The 22,903-nt window shown below is 39.7% G+C and overlaps 1 protein-coding gene across 4 annotated transcripts in view; it reads right to left on the bottom strand.

The window, feature by feature from the left end:
• The window catches only part of LOC122801936 (serine/threonine-protein kinase Nek5-like), a 626,240-nt gene that overhangs the window by 445,657 nt on the left and 157,680 nt on the right, over positions 1-22,903 (bottom strand). The gene's annotated exons all lie outside the window — the stretch shown is intronic.

Raw genomic sequence — 22,903 nt, 5'->3', positions numbered from 1 at the left:
TCCATGGAGATGACTCAGGTGACCCAGCCCTAGACCCATGTTGGTGATTCAGACAACCCAGTATTGGATCCACAAGGATGACTCAGGTGACCCAGAGAAGAGAAGGGGAAGTGCTTCTGTGTTTTTTTGGATTATTGCAGTTAGAATACTGCAATGTAATGATGTAGGTGGATTTACATTACACTGTTACTTGAAAGTGGTTGCGCTATTAATGTCTCTTAGTTTGGGGGGAAGGGAATTTCTTTCACTTCCCAGGAAGGTGCTATGAGCTATATCACCCATTTCATTAGATGGTTTGTTTTTGTGTAAGAGATATTTATTTGTTGATTATAATGTTTTGATAGTTTTGTCCTGTTTAGTGGTGAGCTAAGTGCTAGACACTGCTTTTTGTATAATAATTTGTGTGCAAATGTAAGGTGTACAAATGTAACTTTATTTTTGAAGGAATTAAAATTTTTATTTACTGAGTATGTTGGATGTACAAGTATGAGTTGAGGTCTGGGCAGCAAATTTGGCTGTTTTGTATTATTTAGATAAATGTTTGCAGAACACAGAGCACTGTAAGTTAACTATAGCACTGAATCCATAAAGCGGTTTTGGAATGAATAATGTATTAGCTAGGGTTAGCTCTGTATAGTCAGTGCACCTAACTTTCTGTATAGGTCTTTTGCAATGATGGTGGCTTATTCATTAAATATGAATTTGCTATCAGTGCTTATGCATACATACTTAAAGTATTACTTCAGTGTTTGCTGAGTTGAGTTGACTTTTATGGTAGTAGATGTATTTTTTATCGTGGTATTTTTCATGAGTTTCATTTTCTTCTCATTTAGAAAAAGTTAAGATTTATGTAGCCATGAAAGTAATATGATTATAGACTTTTGTAATTGGAAGATTAGGTTATGTTGCTAGCTGACAATATGTAAAATAGTTGAATCACTGACACTGCAGTAGTTTAAAACTAGTGTGTGATGGTACATGTCATTACTGAAGATAGTAAAGATTACAGGACCTTCAGTAGATCATTGGGCCATCTTGATATTGGAAATACATTTGTATGATATGAAGTTGTGTCATTCTATCCCTTGTGCTCTACAATTATGGTATTTAGTGAACCACTTTACAATGGACTCCATAGTCAACAACTGACTATTCAATGAAAAGTGCTGCTGTGGCCTGTCCTTTGTCACAGTGGGTAAAATGTAGGAAAATAGTTCAACAAGAGTTGTTCATGTGTTATGGCTTGGTTGAAAACTATGTTGTGTTGGTGTTATTTTCTTACGCAGAGTTAGGTAGTCTAAGAATTGGGAATGTTCTACTATCCAAAGAATTTTAGAAAGCTGGCTTAATATAAAGACTGGTGTATTGTTTTCCACTTAGTTCCTTTCACTACCTTTAAATAGTGGCACAATTTTGAAGTCTTTCCATTGGGATGGAAAAGAGCATTCTTTTAGACTGGTATTAATTATTAGCTAGTAGGCAAGGACCCAACATCACAAGTACAAATAGCATTTGAAGTCACAGACGGGTTGCCAGTTGGAATGAGTACTCATCAGGTTCAGCTTTGAGCCCATTGCTGTTTGGCAAAGCAGTCAGAGGGGACACATCAGCAAAGCTGTTGTATGCAAACAATATGGTACTACAAGCAAACTCTGAACAGAAACTTCAGCAAATAATAGGAAACAGGAACGCAAAACTAAAGGCACTTACAAACGAGACAGCTGTCATGGCAGAAATCAGAATAAGCTAAAAATTGAGAAAGAAGGGAAAATAGTAGAACAGGTTAACATGCTAAGGAGAAAGGAACTCTGAATGAGGAGGTAAAAGCTAGAATCCGATGTGCTGCAGCATAGAATGTCAGAGGAACAGTGTGAAAGAAGAATGTCAAAGAAGGTAAAAAGTAAGGTGCACAAAACAGTCAAGCAATCAGTGCTGCTCTACAGCACAGATACCAGGGCAGTGAAACAACTGAGGAAGCTTGACGTGATGGGGGTGAAGTCTGAAATGGATGGTAGGATGCACAATATGACACAGACAAAGAAATGAGAATATCAGAATAGATGCCAAAGTAGCCCCAATTAAAGAGCGAGTCAAGCAGAGTAGTTCAGGCATCTGTGCAGTCAAACAGATGATGATTTGGGAAGGACAGGAAAAATGCAAGAAGAAAACTGACCCAAGAGATGGATGGACTGTGTGAGAGAAGACCTGCAACAGTCAGGCATGATGTTCGGACAAGGTAGAAAGGTAGCACTGAATCATGACAGATAACAACAGCTGATGCAACATCCTGACTCAATGTAAAACAATGGGGAAAAGGGTTTGATGATGATGATGACTGCAAAAAGTTATAGGCTTGTCTTGGTTTTTATTTTCTAAATGTATGCAGTAATTTCCATTAGCTAGCATGTTTTGCTTTTGACATTTGTTTCTAGCACCTTGATCAGGCTTTACATGTTTTCCAGGCTGGGTCTATCAGTTTCAGGAGTTATCGTGTTGTGGAGTCAATCCACGGTAATGGTGTGTTTTTTTATTCTTACAGTTCCAGATGGGATGTATTTATCCAGCAAGGACATGACATTATTATTAAATAGTAATAGTAAGGCACTCCTTATGGTGTCAGTGTAGTTAGGAACTGACCAGTTGACTTGGGACAGTTCTGTTGTGAGAGTTTCTACAGGCAGTGTCATCTGCATTCTTATAATAATGTTTTTAGGCTTTGTGGTAAGAGTTGTGTTTTTCCATATTACGTAACCCAGATTCTAGTCACAAGAAAGTTTCTTAGCACACTGGCTGATACAAAATTATGTGGGTATTTGGTTAGGATCCATTCTGGTATCGTAGCTGCGACCTTGGGTCGGTTTGAGTTAGAGTGGTTATTAGCTGGGAGAAACCAAGTAAATGAATGTTAAATTCTGAAAGGTGGTCTGTTTCCATAATCCAATTTATACTGCAGTCACCTAACAGTATTAATTCACCAGTACAGTTGTCACGAAACCAGTTTAATTTTCAGGGAGGAGTTTTGTGACTTTGTCAAGCTGCAGGTAAAATACCTAGCATGTACCTGCTTATTGTTTGCTATTGGTACGGATATTAGAGTTTTCATCACTGTAATATTAGAGTGTTTAGGATGAAGTGATATTTTAGAAAATTGTTAATCATGAGCATGCTGCCAACTCTTTTCTATATTATCTTTTCTGTAAACAGTATACCCTGGAGTATTGAACTCTTTGTCATCAATATGTTTTTCATATGTTTTTTTTTTATTATAGCAGGAATCTGTGGGTTATACTCTTGTGTCCATTATTGCAACTGAGGAATTTTATTGCATATGTTTCTGTCATTGCTATGGATAATTTTATACCTTTGGCATTATTTAGAGTACTGGGGTAGTTCTACTTATAGTACAGTTATTTGAGAATGGTCCAGACGTTTGCTCAATGTCACCTAAACATCAAAAATATTAATGTGGGACAGTGAGGCTGGACTAAATAAAACTACATTCATGTCCTGAAGGGGTTTAATGGTTTAGTGTTAAGGTTTTTAATTTGGTAGATGTAGTGGGATAAAGTTTTGTTGTGTAAGTTTGTCAGAAAATGGAGGTGCTGGAAAGCTGCTTTATGAGCAGCCTGTCAGGCGCTAGGATCCGCCACATAACACAAGCACTCAGGTCACTCCAAGGCAAGTACAAATATGACTCAGTCATTGTCCATGCTGGTGTGAATGACCTGAGACGTACCTCCCTGGACTACATGAAAAGAGACATAGAGGAGCTCTCTGAGCATGTAGCCCAGGCTGGTATGACCCTGACCTTGAGTAGCATCTTACCCTCACCAAGAATGATGCCACAATATGAAGACAAGATGATCAATTTCAACAATTGGCTTAAGTATTGGTGTCATTCAAAGGGGATCAATGCCTGTCAGCTTGGGATGATATGCACGACAAGCCACAATGCTGGGCTTGCACCTATCACCCCTGGGCTTTCAGATATTGGCAAAGGCTCTTGCTCCCCTCATAGTGCCTTTTTAGGCAAGACTCAAAAGACAAACCCACCTCCATAGGTATCACAAGGGATAAGAAACTAAGAGTAATGCTACTCAACGCTAGAAGTCTAAACCTCAAGATGCAAACTCTCCTTAGCATGGAGAACATCGATATCTGTGCAGTAACAGAAACCTGGTTCAGGACTCCCGAGAGCACCCCAGCACTACCAGGTTATACCTCATACCATGCTTTAAAACTTGGACCGAACCACAAAAGGAGGGGAGTATCGATATTCATCAAAGATACCCACACCTCCAGGTTGGTGGTAAGCATCAGAGACTATCCATGTGCAACTAACAGTGGGTAAAACTGCCTTCCAGTTTATAGCCTGCTACAGACCACCCTCCCAAACCCAGGAACCCCACTCGGCCTTCCTGAGAACACTGGAAAATATGAAGGTCTCTCCAACACCATTATATTGGGCGACTTCAACTACCCAAACATAGATTGGGAGCATTACTCTAGCTCCAACACCCTTGCCCAAAGGTTCCTAGAATTCATAAACTCAAATGCTATGGAACAACTTGTTACCACTCCCACAAGAGGGGAAAACATACTGGACCTGATCATCACCAACATGGGGACTCTATCCTCCAGACCAGAAGTGTATCCTCACTGGTAAGATCAGACCATAAACTGATCTCACTGGATATTCACATCCCGACCCCACCCCTGCCCAGAAAACCACAGTGAAAAACTTCTAAAGCAAATTTCACACTCCTCAAAACCGAGGTGGAATCCTTCAAAGCCCCGGCCTGTGGAAAAGAATCCTTTATAAATGCATTCTATGAACACCTTCAGGAATGCATGGATCATGCAATCCCAAATAAAACCAAGACCCAATCCTCCAAAGGCAGATGACCTGTCTGGTGGACCCCAGCCATAAACAAACTATACAATAGAAGGAGAAAGCTACTACATGATAGAACAAAATCCATAAAAGGGAAGGCATCTCTGATCAGTATTAGCAAAAAACTAAGGGCACTCATAAAATCGTCAAAGGCCAGCTTCGAGAGAAAAATTGCACAGGACACTAAGGTTAATCACAAGGCTTTCTTTAGTTATGTTAGGAACCTGGGTGGGAATTCCCAGATATGCTCAGAATTAGTCCAAAATGACAAAAAATACACTGATCCCACAGACATTGCCAACATCCTAGCTGACAGGTTCAGTGCAAACTTCTCCCCCCCCTCCCCACCAAAAGGGCAAATATCTATCCCAGCAGAGTGCTACCCCCCTGACATCTCAGATGCTCAGGTGGGAGCTGCCCTCTCCAAAGCAAAAAACAGCATCAATGGGACCAGACGGTGTCCCAGGCTGCGCCTACATGAACTCCAAGAAGAGCTAAACCCAAACATAAAACTACTGTTCAATCTCAGCCTTACTACAGGATATGTACCCAAAGAGTGGCGTACAGCAACAGTGGTCCCTCTCCACAAAGGTGGTGCCTCAACGGACCATGGAAACTATCGCCCCATAAGCCTGACTAGCTTGGTCTGCAAAGCTATGGAAAGGATCATCATGGACCTCATAAATAAAGATATTGGGGACCTACAGACACTGGATCCTACCCAGTTTGGCTTTGTTAAGGGCAAATCCTGCCTCTTAAACCTGGTTGACTTCTTTGAAACAGTCACCAAGGCCATTGATGAAGGGAAAGTGGTCCACACAGCCTATCTGGACCTCGCAAAAGCCTTCAATACAATATCCCACTGGCATTATAGATAAGCTCACCAGCTTAAATATAAACCCCTATGTCACTAGATGGGTTGCAAACTGGCTCAAGGACAGAACCCACATGGTTAGAATTGCTGGAGCCATGTCAGACTCCAAACCAGTTACAAGTGGCGTCCCACAAGGCTCAGTCCTGGGACCTCTCTTGTTTGGTATATATTTCGCGGAGGTACAGGCCAACACGGAAGGACTGTGGCTGACCAAGTTCACAGATGACTGCAAACTGGGCCATAATCGACTCTCCAGCTGACACAAGCATCCTCCAAAAGGGCCTCACAGAAACAGACAACTGGTGCCAGAGCCATGGCCTCAAGCTAAATGCCAAAAAGTGTATAGTCATCCCCTTTGGCAAAAACAAAGTGCCCACAAATTACCACATAGGTGGTAATCCATTAAGTACAGAAGAAGTAATTAGGGACCTGGGGACCCAAGTTGATAGCAATCTCTCATTTGACAACCACGTGGCCAAAGTGGTTAGAAAAACATTTTATATAGCCCACCTAATCATGAAGGGATTCACATCTAGATTAGGGGAGGTCATCGTGCCTCTTTACTCATCCCTCATCAGGCCCATAATCGAGTACAATGCCCATTTTGGGATGTACCTTACCAAACACCTGCAGCAACTGGAAAGACCCCAAAAGTACCTCACCAAGAGGATCAAAGGGCTCAAACAGATGCCATATGCTGCCCGGTTAAAGAAACTCCAGCTCTACTCAGTGGCATACTGCCTGCTCAGAGGTGACCTGTGCCTGACGTATAAGGCCATGTCCAACCCGGAATTAAGGGACATGCTGCACCTCAGAAAATCCAAATCCCATCGAGCTGAGACTTGAACCTCAGCACTGAAATAAATAGGACATGCTGGAGGGACAGATTTATAACCCAGAGGCTCCCTTCACTCTGGAATAAAATCCCAGTCCAGGTTAGGCAGAGTCCCTCACTGACTCTCTTCAAGAGAAATCTTGATGAGTGGATGGGAGATCGTAGGTTTACCCCGGGTATCACTTCTGTGTCACTGTTAGACAGAGGCACAGTATACTAACCTTGAAAAAGGGCATAGCAAAATTAATTTAAAATGGGTGGCGAAAGCCAAACACACTCTGGCTAGGCTTATAAATGCCCTAGGGCAGATAGCCTAGTATGAACCTATGAACCTATGAACCTATGAAAATTAAAAATGGCATGTTTGTATACTGTTTTACTTATTTTGTTATGGTTATTTTGGACTGGGAAGACACCATACCTCTCAACCTGTTAGCATAAGAAATATGGACAAAGCCTAAAATAATGGGGGACAAAGGCCTAAAATATGGATGAATTTTAAATATCACCTGTATAAACTTAGAAAGCTGTTAGAATAGCAGGATTTGTGGTTAGAGTGCATTTTCTGAAGGATATGAAGTCTGAAACTCGTATATATGTCATTATGTAGTGACTTCAATCCTCAGTGACTTAGAAACCCACAAATTTTATGAGGAACCGACCAAAAATATGAAGCAAACATCTGGACATTCTGAGAAAAATCTGGACAGTTGAGAGGTATGGAAGACGCTGATATGAACAATTGAATATGAATGTGCTTCACAACATAACAAGTGTAGTAGTTGGTTAAGTTGATATAGTTAAGCTTGTTCTGCCTTTACTGCTTGTTTTAAAAGCAAAGAGTTGGCTAGGTTTATCCATTGATGCATTTACTGATTTAACTCTTATCTTAGCTTTTTATTGCCTTTACTGTGTTACTGAAACAGGGAGAAGCTGTGTATTGCATGTTACAAAATATCGCTTAACAATTTACCTCTAGCTTTTACTGTATTAGTGAAACATCAAATAGCTGGTTAAGTTTATTCTATCAAAGTCTTTATTACTGCTCTGGCTGCTTATTTTAGCAGTGAATAGTTAAAATGAGCCTTGCACAGAACCAGTGCATGTTTAACATTCTTGCATAGTGCCTTATGTACTTGCTGTACTGCCTTCATGTTTATTCTATTATGTAATAGCCTTTGAACTTTGAATGTTCTTTCTCTACTAGCGAGTTTAGCATTCTTGCCTACTGCCTTAAGTAACTGTTTATGATTTACGTGATACTGCCTTCACTGTTTATGCTAATTTGAAAGAGCCTGTAATTTGATTCTTAGTCTTAATTACTTACATGGGATAATGTTTTTTGAACTACTGCTATTTTCCTGCTAGACTAGTGTGTGTGTGAAGTATACAGTTAATAGCACTGGCCCTATTATGGTCTTAGCATCCAGCTTGTTATATACAATACTGGAATACATCCAAATCCGTACAACCGCTTACTTGTGTAAAGCTTCTGGTATCCGAACCACTTAAACAAAAGCTGCACCTGGGGCTATGTAAGGATAACTTGTTCCAAACAAAGCTAATTCCTTGGATGAGTCACATGGCAATACAGCTGATTATTAATTTAATTGTTACATCTTAATCTTTTGCCTGTTCCAGCTCTTATCTTTGTAGACCATGCCAAGCCAGGAACTCTGTTTCTGAATGCATCCCTGGCTTTATTGTTCCAAACTTCCATGACTGCATCTTTGAACTCAGCACATACCTGCTAGCTAACTGCAAGATCACTGGGAAACTAGGTAATTACAGCCTACACTATCTGGCTGAGTATGTTATTCCTAAAATAGATGCCTGGACACTTTTACCACATACACATTATATAAGTGTGTTTTCTTAAATGTAAATGGTGTGCACATGTACAGAGAGCATAGTCAGAGTTACCCTACCTAATATACCATAAAACCCTGTCCAATAGTTCTGTATAAATGTATAACTTAGCACTAACCATACAGTAGCACAATAATAACAGCCTGTATTTGCTAAACATAGTTTTAATAGCTGTCATTTGATCCTTCAGCTTTTTCCCCTCACCCTCTCTGCCTTTCCCATCACATTTAAAGGGAAAGTTCAAACATCCTTAACTCAAAGGGACAAACTCTGGCTAACAATATTAGACTATGCTGTTAAGCACCACACCCTTTAATAGCTGCCATTTAATCATTAAGTTTTCCCCAACCCTCTGCCTTCAACATTACACTCAAAGGAAAAGTTCAACATCCTTAACTCAAAGGAACACATTCTAGCTAAGGATATTACACTACACTGTTAAGCAGTAAACCTGCTTTTCTTTGGACTTCTACATCTTTTATATCCTTGTAGCTGTGTACAACAGCCAGGTTGAAATTCTGACCTGCTATGAGTATGATCCATTGATTTTCCACTGATAGTTTTTTTAAGGATCTCCAACATTTTCAACAGGTGGATCCTGATCCATTCTTCCTCACTTTGCTCATGCTCACTCTGCCCCCCCAACCTTACCCCCAATTCCCACCCACCCATCTTTACTCAACATTCATTTATTCGGCACTGTACCCCACCCCCTAACAGATTTGACCACATCAGGATTGTTCAAAACTCCTCCCCACAATAAAAATAATTCATCTCTTAGCCATCTCAGCCTGTCTCTCATCCATCCCAGCTAGGCCCTACCAGGTTTGACCACTCAATGGCAAGGTAGTTAAAAACTCCTCTCCACAGTATATTACTTAATCTCTCAATCACCTCAACCTCGTTTTGTACATCCCAGACAACCACTATCCTTTTACACCTTCCCAATCCTTCACTTTCCATCTAAAAGAATTTTTCCTAAACTCTAGCCCTCTGCCACCTCTCCCTCGATCGGTAACTCTTGTAAACAAAATGCTGCTCCTTATATTATTCTGTCATATTCTAGTATTGACCTCCCACTTAACATAATATCACTCTCCCTTAAAATATACTACTACAACCCCAACCTCCATCCTCCTACTTAACCTAGACAACTACAATAACTATTCTAATATATCTCCTAGCCTCTTCCATTTCTCCACTACTCTCTGTGTTAAATAGAGAATACTTCACTGTGATGATCCTTCCCTCAAAACAAAACATCTGCTCATAGCCCCCTTAAGAATTATTTCAAATGTTTGCTTTAAAACTCAAATATTTAATTGTGTGAGGACATACACCCAAACCTTGGCCCTTCTAATCTAAAGTAAACCTCAAAAGTATCATAACAGTCCAGAGAACTCCCCTCCTTCAGTTACAAGGCATTCCTTATCTAATGCATCCTTTACCCCTTATACAGACATTTTCCACCCAGTCAAATCCCCCCCATTCTTCCACTCTGTCAAGCACAAGTCTAGCCAAAAAAAGTCTGATAACATTATCACTGATAACATTGATTACATTAGCACTAAATGTGAACACGACAAGAGAGATAATTGTGGACTACAGGAAAAAATTGCAAGGAACATTCTTCCCTCACCATCAGTGGGGAAACAGTGAGAAGCATGAAGTTTCTGGGAGTGCACATTGATGAGGACTTGTCTTGGAACACCAATACAAATGCCATAGTCAAGAAAGCGCACCAGAGATTGCACTTTTTAAGAAGGCTGAGGACAGCGAATCCCCCATAAGCAGTTCTCACTACCATCTACAGAGGTACTGTAGAAAGCATCCTGATGAACAACCTTGTAGTATGGTACGGAATCTGCTCTACCTCTGAGTGCAAATCCCTCCTGAAAGTGATGAAGACAACCGAGAGGATCATTAAAACCACCTTACCACCTATCCAGGACTTGTACTTATCCAGATGTCTCAGCAGGGCCAGAGGAATAATTAAAGACTGCACTCACCTTGCTTACAGACTGTTCCTGCATCTATCATCCAGAAAGTACTTCCAAAGCATATGTTGCAGAACTAAGATATTCAGGAACAGCTTCTTCCCTATTGTCATCAGGCTGCTGAACCCTAGTAACCACTACACTCCATTATGTCCACCTGTGTCAGTAGAAATTGTCTCAAGTTGTGCATTAACCTGATTACCAGTCTCATCTAACACTTAGTGCAATATTCACCATAACTGTACCTTATAGGCCATCTAGGGCAGTAGCAATGCAGTAAAATATCTCTTCTTTCAGTGCAATACATGTTCCGAATTCGTAAATTAACCATAGTGCAATACTCTAAGGTCCATAGTGCAATACTCTAATGTTCACAGTACAATACTCAAATGTCTCTTTCTGTGCAAGGATCAATGCAATGTCTTAACCAAGTACATGTGCAATACTAAAGTATCATGCAAGTAAGTGTTCACTTTAAAAAGTTTTAAAACGTGTTTCTAATTATTTGCAATATTAGTCTGTCTACCTCCATATCCGTGATGTAATAGCTAGGTTTTATATGTGTACATTTCTGTGAAAACAGTCTATATGTTGTCTGCACATTGTGTCCGGAGACACGGAATTTCATTCAGTTTTTGCACTTGTGTGATTTCTGAATGACAAAGTTTACTTTGACTTTGATTAAATCATAGTATTTGTAATAAAATTACAGATCTACATGCCTGGATATCACACTATTCCCAAGATATCCTAGCCATTACTGAACCATGGCTTAAATCCAGTATGAAAGATACAGAAATACTACCTCCAGGCTATAACATTATGAGGACTGACAGACCATAGATAAAAGAAGAGGAGTCACATTACTATACCTCAGCTCCTATAACCTCTCCTCCTATTCCAACTTAATCCCAAATTTCACTCAGCCACAATATTCAAAACACTTTTAAAGCTAAACTCTAAAAAAAAACCTCTGTATTATTGTAATTTATATCACCCTGGAAACAACATACTCGTACTCAAAGGATTTCTCTCCTGGGTATCTAGTCCTATTTCTTATGAAAAAATAATTCTGGGTGATATCAATATTCATTGGCACAAATGTAACTTCTGACACTCCCTTATTCTGCATAAATCTACTTGGTATGACTCAGCTAATTACAGCACCTACTAGATACAATAAAAGCAATAAGGACACAATTCTTGATTAGATTTTAGTCTCAGACCCCAATAAATATACTACCAGTGGAACTTATCCTAAGTGAACATCTCCCTGCAAACACGCACAGACTTACCACTCATCACCTCAATACCAACTTAAACCAATCAAGAATCTCACAAAATTTAACAGACTTATTCAATACTATCCTAAGGTCCCTCAACTGGTCTATACTAAAAACGCTCCCATCAGATGATGCAGTTACAATTTTTAATGCCATTTTTAAACACCCTAAATAACCTTGCCCCTCTATGAATAGAAAGAGTAAAAGTAAAACACTCCCCCTGGCTATCCACTCTTACCAAAAATATTATGCAGATCAGAGATAAGGCTTGGAGGCTAAATAAAAAAAAAAAACTTTCAGTGATACAGGGAACTTCATAATCAAGCAAAAAAAAAATACACAAAAAATAAGAAACAATACTATGGCCAACTACAACTTAATCATAAAAATTATAAAAAAAATCTGGTCCTCTATTCATACACTACTCAACCCTGGCTCAAAAAAAGATTATATCCCTCTGAAACCTGCTCCCCCCTCGAAATAGTAACTACATTTATTAAGTACGTTATAGCATTGTTGCCAACACCAACAGCACATCACCCTCCCTTGCACAAACCCATATTACCAACTGCCCCCTCCACTACCATGTTAACCTCTGAAAAATATGAATCCAAACAATCCTTAGTCACAAATGCTAACAACTTCACCTTAACAATCTGTAACAGTATCTACTATAAAAAAAACTGCTACTTAAACTTAAACCTTGTTCCACAGCTGCTGACAACTTCCCACTGGAATACCTCAATATGTCAGCAGAAGCCGTATTATATGCAGTAGCTATCTTAATCACTAGATCCATACAGGAATATTATGTCCTAGCTATTTGGAAAATATTATATGTCATCCCAATGCACAAGGGAAGAAAGTCCACAGAAGTCTCAAACTTTTGTCCAATTGCATTTCTCTCCCTCTCTCAAAAATTCTAGAAAAATGTATCCATGCTCACCTTCACCATCTCCTCTCAGAACAGCTCTTAACCAGTACTCAGTATGGATTCTGCCCTGGCATACTACCACTGCCGCATTATTATCATTTTTAGATAATATAAACAAGAAAAGGGACTCTAGCAAACCTATGTCTTCCATATTTCTGGATCTGTCCAATGCCTTTGATTCCATCTCACATAGAAACTCCTTCAGCCACTGCTCCATCTCAGCCTATCCCCTCCTTCACTACAGTGGTTTAAAAGCAACCTATCTGACAGACAGCAAACTGTTACATGGCAACATACTTTATCTCCTTAGCTCCCCGATACCACTGCTGTACCTCATTAATACCTATGTGGTGTGGAATGTTGCCTCTTACAGCCTACACACATCCTTGCTTTCCACAGCATGTTCTTAAAAATCAGCTGAAAAAGCATAAGATAATCAAGGCTTTTCAACTGTGGGACATCCTAGATTAACAATCTTAGTGTCATTTTATTAAGACCTCCTTACTCCTTCTAATCCTACCTGTTATAAGCTGGTAAATCACATAGTTAAAGAAGTCAGAGCCAAGAAAGGTCTGGATGCCATAAGGAGCTGTGGGTATTAACTGAAGGTGTACAAAAATGCTCAATTATTACTAAACCCCCAAAAACAAATTACTCCTATTTCTTCCCAAACCACATCTGAAGGACAAATCCAGCTTCACAGTCTTCTCACTTAACAATACAGAAATAAAAATTCTATCCCATACAAAACTGCTTGGAGTGACAATTGATGACATCCTCAGATTTGAATTCCACATTCAAAAATATATAAAAAAATCACCAGAAACCTGGCATGCTTTATAGACATAAAAACTTTCTTTCTAAGTGCTAAAATCACCCCTGCAAGCACTTACCTCCTTCCTTCAGTTTTATATGGTGCCCCTATCCTTACCATCTTGCAGGTATCTGTTAAAATTAAATCTGAAATATGATAAAACAAAGTTGCTAAATTTTCTGCCAATAAACAATATTATACACATCACTGCAAGGTCCTTATAAGTTTGAACTGGCTTAAACTACCCAACTTTCTGGACTTCATACAACTAGCTGCTGCCCACAACATCATTTATAAACCCCATGCCTGTCTTGCACTAAGCTCTAGTTTTCCTTCCTATCACCCAAACAGACCCCTTCATTCTAATGATAAACAATTTCTCATCACCATCTATAAACCTCAAACATCAATTGGAAATAGCCTCTAGTGTTACTCTGTTGTCAAAAATGGAATTCTATTCCACAGGCTATTAGAACTACAACTTACCATCATTCCTTCAAGCATCTTCTGAAAGGCCACCTATCAAAACTCATGGCTCTGTTCATGCTATACCCATGTTATGGCTCAAGATCAGCTTATTAAAACGTGTATTAATTTCAGTTCATTAATGATGCTATAATATGATTGTTAAAAAGCAAATATAATTTGTATGCAGGGTTGGGAAAAATACAGCTTCATAAGCCAAAGTTATTACTGTGTCCTAACTGCATTCTTTTAATATGTAATAAGGGAAAAGTACATGTGGCATGAAGTCAAGGCATGTTAGTTACTACAAAAAGAAAATTTGTTAGCCTGAATCCTCCAGGCTAGGAGTGCATTGTTGTTAGGGAAGGTCTGAAACATCCAAGGTCAGAAACAAGACCCCTTGAAAGCAGGTGGATCATGTATATGAAGGTGTTTACATGAAGTCCGAGTCAAAAATCACGAGGGATAAGGACATTTGCAATGTTTTCTGTTAGTCAGAATCATTGTAATGTACTAAAATTGCATGACCAGTTTTGGTAAGAAAAATGTATAAAAGATGTAGTTCGTCTCTCTTCAGAGAGACTGATTTAACAACTGCTATGAAGATTGTCTCCCAGCGCTGTAAGAATAAAATTTGTGTTTGCACATCCCGAAGTGTCATTCCTGACTGAAGGCATATAAGGTAAATTCTTAATGTTATTTATTTATGGATATAACAATTTGTTGCCGTGACTCAGATCTGAACGTTGGTATTGCGCAGGGCAGTTCTGGATAGGACCCATCACCGATTTTCTGTGAAGTCCACACTGATTTGTATGGAATAGTCAGAGACTCAGATGTACAGCCATTCAGGGTGTGCAAACATACTAGCCTTGGCAGGGAAATTGTTTTGTAAGGGAAAATGGTTGGTTTGTGTTTTTTCTCTTTCTCTCTTTTAGACAATTTTAGCAAAATGTGGAATAAGTGCATGACTGTGTTTGTAGAATACGTGTATGACTGTGTTTTTGTTTGGCTGAGTTGTTTGTAAGGTATACAAGTAATAGTGGGATGACCCCACAGCAAATGAGAATAGCAAATGGATGTGCACATACAGTAAAGGACAAATTAACACAAGGAGGCACCTTGTGTCGAGGGCAGTACCCTCAGGATTGAAAGGTAAGAAGTATGAGAGATGTTTTATTCTGTCAGTGTATGAATTTCTGAGAGAAAGAAAAGAAAAAGTTAAAAGTTAAAGATAAAGGTACAAGTTCATGAGCCCACCGCATGATTGGGACGTAGACTGTAAACTGTTAAAACAAGTTCATGAACCCACCGTATGATAGGGATGTAGACTATATACTGTTAAAACAAATTCATGAGCCTACTGCATGATAGGATGTAGAGGTATGTGTTGTTAAAATAAATTCATGAGCCCAAAGTATGCTGGGACTTAACAGTGTGATTGTGTGGAAATATCCTTAGAGGGTCCAAAAGAGTGGTCAGTTTTGGATACAGTACCTATCCACCCTGTTATCCAGACCGCAATGCTGGAGCTGTAACTTCTGAGCTCACACCGGGAAAAAAGCAAGGGGGTGCTGTGGAAAAAGGCTGATCGTAGCCTCTCCTCTGTTGCCGCTGCTCACCAACAGACTTCCTACCCTTCCCTCCCTGTATGGTGGGTGGATTAATATAGTTATTTTCTGTCTTCGGAACTGCCAGGATCCAGGAGTTGTAAGGTGCGCCTAACACTTTTATTATTACTTATTTATAAAATAAGAAAAATGGGAGCAAAGATAAGCAAGCAAGATCAAATCCCTGAAAAGGGAAACCCTGCATATTGTATGTATTTTAACTATGAGAAGGAAAGTTGTAATATTTGCATGACTGATTTCAGCTTACTAAGAATTGTGCTGGTGGTGTATTTCCATTAAATGGAACTTATGATAAGACTAAATTTCTGACACTGAAAGGTATTTTGGAAGAAAAGAAAAGCAAAGTAAGAGGGGAACAAATGACAGGATTTTATTCATGATACAGTGAAGCACTTAAAAGGGAAAAGGAGTCAGCATTAAGAGAGTTACAGTATGTTAATAAGAAATTGTTGCAACAAGTAAAATAGGTTAAAAAGGCAGTACAGACCAGTAAAAAGGGATCCCTTTATCCTGTCTTAGCAGGTTTGGAACAAACTGAGGATGGCCAAAAACCAGAAACTTCTAAAGAGGATGATAATCCGGGTTCATATTACATTGTTGAACTTTCAAAAGTCCGAACGCCATATGGTCAAACCCATACGTTTAAACTTTCAAAAGTTTGAAAACGTCAAAAAAAAGTAAAACACACAAAAAACCTACCTGATGGCCCTCCTGCATCCCCCACACCCCCGCTCTTTAAATATACCAACTCCGAGATCACACTACAGTGCAGTAAAGGGAAATCTTCCCTTTCTGCACTGAATGGAAATCCCCATTGAAATGTTCGAACTTTTCCAAGTTCAAACATATGGGTTCAACAATATGTCATACAAACTTGTTATGATTCGACAACGTAATATGTATCCTGATAATCCTCCAGTAGCTACTGCACCCCCACCCCCATATGCACCAGTACAGTTACCTCCTATACAAGACTGTTATTTCTCGGACCCCTACTTTTCGGTCCACTGTCCATTGGGCACCCAGTTTGTGTGATACTGGTACATCTCAGACTGGTTCCCCTGTTCAATTTTCATCTTCTGAACAGGCATCTGCAGTCGGGGGGGGGGTCTTCTTTCTTTCCTTCTCAGATAGCTTCTACTTCTCCAACAGGGGCATTAGTATTTGACATGCCTGCATCTCACCATACATGCTCACATGACAGGGTACAACAGGAGCTTACAACCTCTGAAGGGGATCTATTTGCACCTCTCAGGGAAATTTTCAGGGCTAGTAATAGAGAACTTGTTTATCAAACTTGGACCCCTTCTGTTTGCATATATCTAAAAATTTTCCAAATATTAGAGAAGATCCATTAAAATTCAAAGAAGAATTAAAAACTATAATAGAATGTTACAATCCTACTTTGACATATTTAAATCAAATGCTGAGGTTAGTTACTTCAGATGAAATAAGAAATCAGTTACTGGAAAAGGCTGAAATAACAGATTTCAGATTTCACTCTCTCAGGGAATGCATTAACAGATAAACGAACAACATTGGTAAACAAAATTACGGATGTGTGTCAAGTTAGGACTGACTGGTCTAAAATACAGGCATGTAAACAAAACAAAGGGGAAGCCCCTGCAGACTACTTGAGTCACCTCAAAACAGTACTTGCTAAACATTCAGGAATACCAGACCCAGAAGATCAAGCTAAGCCAACTATTACAGCAGCTTTTGTGCAGGGTCTGCAAGCCTCTGTACAAAATCAAATAAAACAAGTGCTCATAGACCGGCAAGGAAAGATATTAAGAGTCTTTATTAAGTGCTGCAAATCACTGTACAGAGTATCAGGAAAAATAATGAAAGGATACTGAGGACAAGCCATTAACTTTGCAAATTAAAGGTAAAAAGTAAAAACTTTGCAAATTAGGCAGCTGGAAAATCCAAGGGGTCGAGGCAGAAGCAGAGGAAAGGGTAGAGGAATTGCTAGAGGATTTAGCAAAAGTGCTGGTCGAGGGGAACAAGGTGCAGCTGGTTGGCAACAATAAGCTGGCAGTGCCCCTCCAGCTTCATCTAACACATCTTGCTTCAATTGTGGAGAAGCAGGACATTGGAGAGGTGAATGTCCACACAGGCAAGTGCAAAGAGCCCAGGATACCTGGACTGAATGGCAACCAAATTATAATAATGCAGTTTTTTCTCCACTACTCCTCAGATTGGAAGGAGTCAGGAAGCTCCATACTGACTAGGTCAAAGAAATAACACAGAAGTAAATCTTAACCCTCTACTGCCAATAGATCAAAATGGGCCCTACGTTAAGGTGAAAATAAATTCAAAGAAAACACCATTTCTGGTGGACACTGGAGCCACTAGGTCAGTGTTAAAAATTACTTCAGATAGCCAAATAACAGTATCAGAGTATAGTGTCAAGGCAGTCAGAGTAACAAATACTATGGTTACTTATCCTGTTTCAGAACCCATCCCCATTTTTTTAGGTCTGATTGAAGAAAAGCATTCTTTTCTTTTGAGTACTACTGCACCAGTAAATCTGCTAGGAAGAGATTTGTTATGCAAGCTGGGTTGTACTATTTACTGTACCCCAGTAGGGGTTTATCTAAATGTTCCAACAGAATCAGAGGGAGAAGTACTGGCAGTTTTAACAGAAGCTGAGGAACAGCCTGCTGAAAGCATACGGGCAGATGGAGAGTTACTACAGCAGGTACCTGCCAACTTGTGGGCTAAGCATGTAAATGAAGTAGGTATACTGAAATCAGCAGATCCAGTAAAAATAAAATTAAATCCATCAAAACCTCTCCCTAGAGTTAAACAATATCCGCTAAAGCCGGAAGCAGAGCAGGGAATCAAACCTGTAATTCAGTTCAATAAAGCCGCGGTGGTAGCATTGTCACCTCACAGCAAGAGGTTCTCCCGTTTGATTCTCGGCACTCTGTGTGGAATCTGCATGTTCTTACCACAGTTGAGTGGCATTCAAAAGACATGTGTAAATGGGCGTGCCTTTGTTGAAGGTTGGGTGTCGGGCTGGCACCTTAGCACTGTAAAAATCTACTGCCAATCATTAGCGGACCGGAGTTCCGCTGTGGTGACCCCTAACTGGGAAAAACCGAAAGAAGAAGAACAACAAAGAATAATAATACCAGTTAAAAGCCCTTGTAATACTCTTATTTCTCCAGTGAAAAAGCCAGGGAAGGATACTTATAGATTTGTACAAGAGTTAAGGGCTGTAAATAATGCAGTACTGCCTACTTTTCCTGTTGTTCCAAATCCAGCAACAATACTGAGTTGCATACCACCTACAGCTAGTTACTTTTCTGTAACAGATTTATGTTCAGCATTCTTTTTAATACCTATTCACCCTGACAGTCAGTTTCTGTTTGCTTTTAGTTATCAGGGACAGCAATGTACACGGACATGGCTGCCACAAGGATATACTGAATCAAATTCTGAAAAAAGATTTGGAGAATGTGACATTTCCGGGTGGGTCTGTGTTAGTACAATATGTAGATGATTTACTGATAGCATCAAATTCCTTTCAGCAATGTCAAAATGATACCCTGCATCTTCTGACTATCCTTACAGAAAAGGGACACAAAGTGTCTAAAAAAAACTATAATTATGGTCATCTCAGGTATGTTATCTTGGTCATTTAATATCTCAGGGTAGCAGGCAAGTGTTACCATCTCGTATTGATCCAATATCTAGGACCCCACATCCGATTACTCAGAGACAACTTAGGTCTTTCCTAGGTATGACAGGATACTGCAGACAGTGGATCCCTAACTATGCAGAAATTGCCAAACCTTTGACAAATCTTTTAAAGCAGGATATACCAGAGCCTCTCCTTTGGAATAGTGAAGAGGATAATTCATTTCAGAATTTGAAGCAAGCTTTAGCTACTCCCCAGCTTTAGGGTTACAGACTATAATAAGCCTTTTATTTTATTCTATCATGAAAGAAATGGATTTGCTCAAGGAGTACTTGCACAAAAACATGGGGACAGCTATTTTTCCATAAGCTTATTACAGCACAGCACTTGATTCTGTTGCAAAAGGTTTTTCACCCTGTTTAAGGGCAGTTGCTGCTACTGCCATTCTAGTTAATCTGACACAATTGTTGGTACTTGGGCATGATCTCACAGTCACTGTCCTTCATTCTGTATCATCTCTTTTGCTTAAAATGAAAACCCAACCACTCTTGACTGCACATCTAACTAGATATGAACTTACACTTCTTTCTGATCCATCTATTTCTTTGATCTGCTGTCCTGTTCTAAATCCTGCATCTCTGTTGCCTACTGCTGAGGATGGTGAAGAGCGTGACTGTGTGTTTGTAACTATTTGCTTTCTCCTAGGGAGGACTTAAAACACACTCCTATACCCAATGCTGAGTTGAATTTGTTCATAGGCAGCTCCTGTGGAAGAAATCAAACAGGGAAGCTGATCTCGGGAATAGCCGTCTGCACAGTAGAGACAATATTGTTGCAACAAAGATTGGAGGGTGTTCACTTTGCTCAAATAGCTGAGCTAGTGGCTTTGCAAAAAGCCTGTGAATTAGCCAAAGACAAGGTGGCCAATATTTTTACAGACAGCCGTTATGCTTTCGGGGAGGTACATGATTTTGGGCAACTTTGGAAAGAGAGAGGGTTTTTGACTTCTTCAGGAAATCAAATTAAAAATTCAGGGTACATAAAATCATTGTTAGATGCACTTTTGCTACCTAAGAGGCTGTCTGTAATCAAATTTTGTGCACATCAAAAGGGACTAACCATGGTTACAAAAGGTAACAATATAGCAGACCAAGCTGCTAAACAAGCAGTAGTAAATTGTTGCAGAAATCTGTGTTTGTTAGCGATAACAAACTACAACAGTAATGGTGTGTTTGATTTTGGAAAATTGTCAGCCTTTCAAGCTGAAGCATCACAGGGAGAAGTTCTGAGGTGGCTCAATGATGGATGTAGAAAATCCTCTGACCGGCATATGGTGACATCCAGACGGCCGACTGGTGGCACCTGCCTCTTTGCTACTTTACCTGGTAAGGGCATATCATTTACTGGCCCATACAGGTAAGACAGCTTTATTTAATCAAATTACCCAAAGTTGGTATGCTCCTCATGTCTCCTCTTTGATACTTCAGTATGTAGAAAACTGCAGTATACATTTGGAGTATAATATAAGCAAACATGCCATCAGTAAGACTGCATGTTTACCTCCACCCTGGGGACCTTTTGTTAATGTACAGCTGGATTTCATCCAGATGCCTATGACTAATAATTTGCAATTTATTTTGGTGATAGTGTGCATGTTCTCAGCATGGGTGGAAGCTTACCCATATCGCAAAGCTGATGCAGTCACAGTTATTAAGAAACTTCTAAATGACTACATACTGAGGTTCGGTATACCCTGTATTGTTAACAGTGACCAGGGAACACATTTTAATAATGCAATGTTTAAAGAATTGTGTAAAGCTTTTAATACTAAGTTGAGTCTTCACACCCCAACCATCCACAGTGATCTGGATTAGTGGAAAGGGTAAACAGGACCCTTAAAAATAAAATTTCAAAGATTTGTGCTTAAAGTGGCCCAAAGCCCTCCTCTTAGCATTAATGAGTATGAAGGCCTCACTGAATGCCACCAGGAAGTTGAGTCCATATGAAATATTAATGGGAGAGCCATGACCCTTCCAGCTACCCCTTTTGTGGGAAATGCCGATTTAACTTTGTCAGATGATGCAATGGTTTCTAACTGCAGGAAACCCCTTAATATTTTGCAGCAATATCACCAAACAGTAAGGGCAGCATTACCAAAGCCTACTGACCAGCCCTGTCATCAACTACAACTGGGTGATTGGGTGCATGTGAAAATATTCCAGAGGAAAAACAGCCACAGCCTGAGGAGGAAAGGTCCTTTTCAGGTCCTGCTAACCACTTTGACTGCAGTTCGCTGCACAGGACTACCAAAGTGGATCCATTTGTCTCATTGCAAGAGCACCTGCCGTGTGTGGACCCCAGATGAATCATCGCAGCCAAAAGAGGGAGATCAAGGTGTGACAGATAAATCATCTGCTCAGTGAGAAGGTCAACTTCAGTAGCGGTCCATGATGAATCCAGTGGCAACAGGTACTTTTGCTTTGTTTCTGATGCTGTTTCCTTCTATAAACTGGTCAAGAGAAAACAGTTTCTTGCTGGTCCTTCGGCAATATGCCAAAAATCTAAACAAAACATGTTCACATGTACCTCATCATTCTAAGGCAGGGATTCCTATAAATCCCATCCATGCATCACAGGTGTCATTTGAAAAGGACCTTAATGACATCAGCTTAACCTGGCATAATGTAACTGATTTTTCAAAGGTTGTGTCTCTTCAACTTGCAACCATACATCATAGAGACACATGTTATGCCAGAAATGGGACTATACCAGTGGGAAAAAGCAACTATAATGATATCAGGCATGAAAGTGTGTTAAGACTCTTTGCACTTAAAAAACTATGACTGAGGGTGTGGCATAGGTATTATAAGTGACTGTTGCTACATCTGTGGTGATCGTGCCTACCCCGGCTGCCTACAAACTGGTCTGGATGTTGCTTTGTAGGCTATATTACTCCTGCTGTTCAACATTTCGAACACCTACCAGCAGGAAGAATGAGAAATAACCGAACAATCCACTGGGCAAAGCAAGTATTTTCAATTTTTAATCCTGGGTATGGAATGCAAAGAACAATGCTTGAAATCACCATGCTTGCTCCAGTTCTAATGGAGGTGGCCAACAAAACTTCACATCACATCAGGATGGCAAATCGAGAAATGGCTGAAATGCGAACTGTGGTGTTGCAAAATCGAATGGCACTTGATATAATGCTTGCTGCAAAAGGGGGGGGTCATGTGTCCTCATAGGGAGTTGTTGCTGTTCATATATTAGTGACTATAATGTTGAACAGGAAAAAATGGCAAATTTCATAGAACAAAGGGCCAAAGATTTGGACAGCACATCAAAACAATGGAAAATTTTTGGATGGTTGGGCAGCATTTTTGGTAACCTGGGAACTAGCATAATCCAGGGTATTGTCATTGTACTTTTTATTATATTTGTGATTATTTTGGTATTTTCTATTCTAAAGGCTGTGATTACAAGATGTTTAACCTCATCTGCACATGAAATTCCACTGCTTGTACCAATCAGTGACAATTCTGTTATAACAGATAATGACTACTATGATGCAGAGGCGTACTTTATCAAGTTATGAAAAATAAAAATAAAATTACATATATGGTATGACATTGACAGTGTCAGAGGGAGGAAACTGTTA

Source organism: Protopterus annectens, chromosome 5.part0 (assembly GCF_019279795.1).
Source record: "Protopterus annectens isolate FY-2018-M chromosome 5.part0, PAN1.0, whole genome shotgun sequence".
NCBI lineage: Eukaryota > Metazoa > Chordata > Ceratodontiformes > Protopteridae > Protopterus > Protopterus annectens.
The sequence above is the reverse complement of the archived record's forward strand: the minus strand, read 5'-3'. Positions and strand labels throughout refer to the sequence as shown.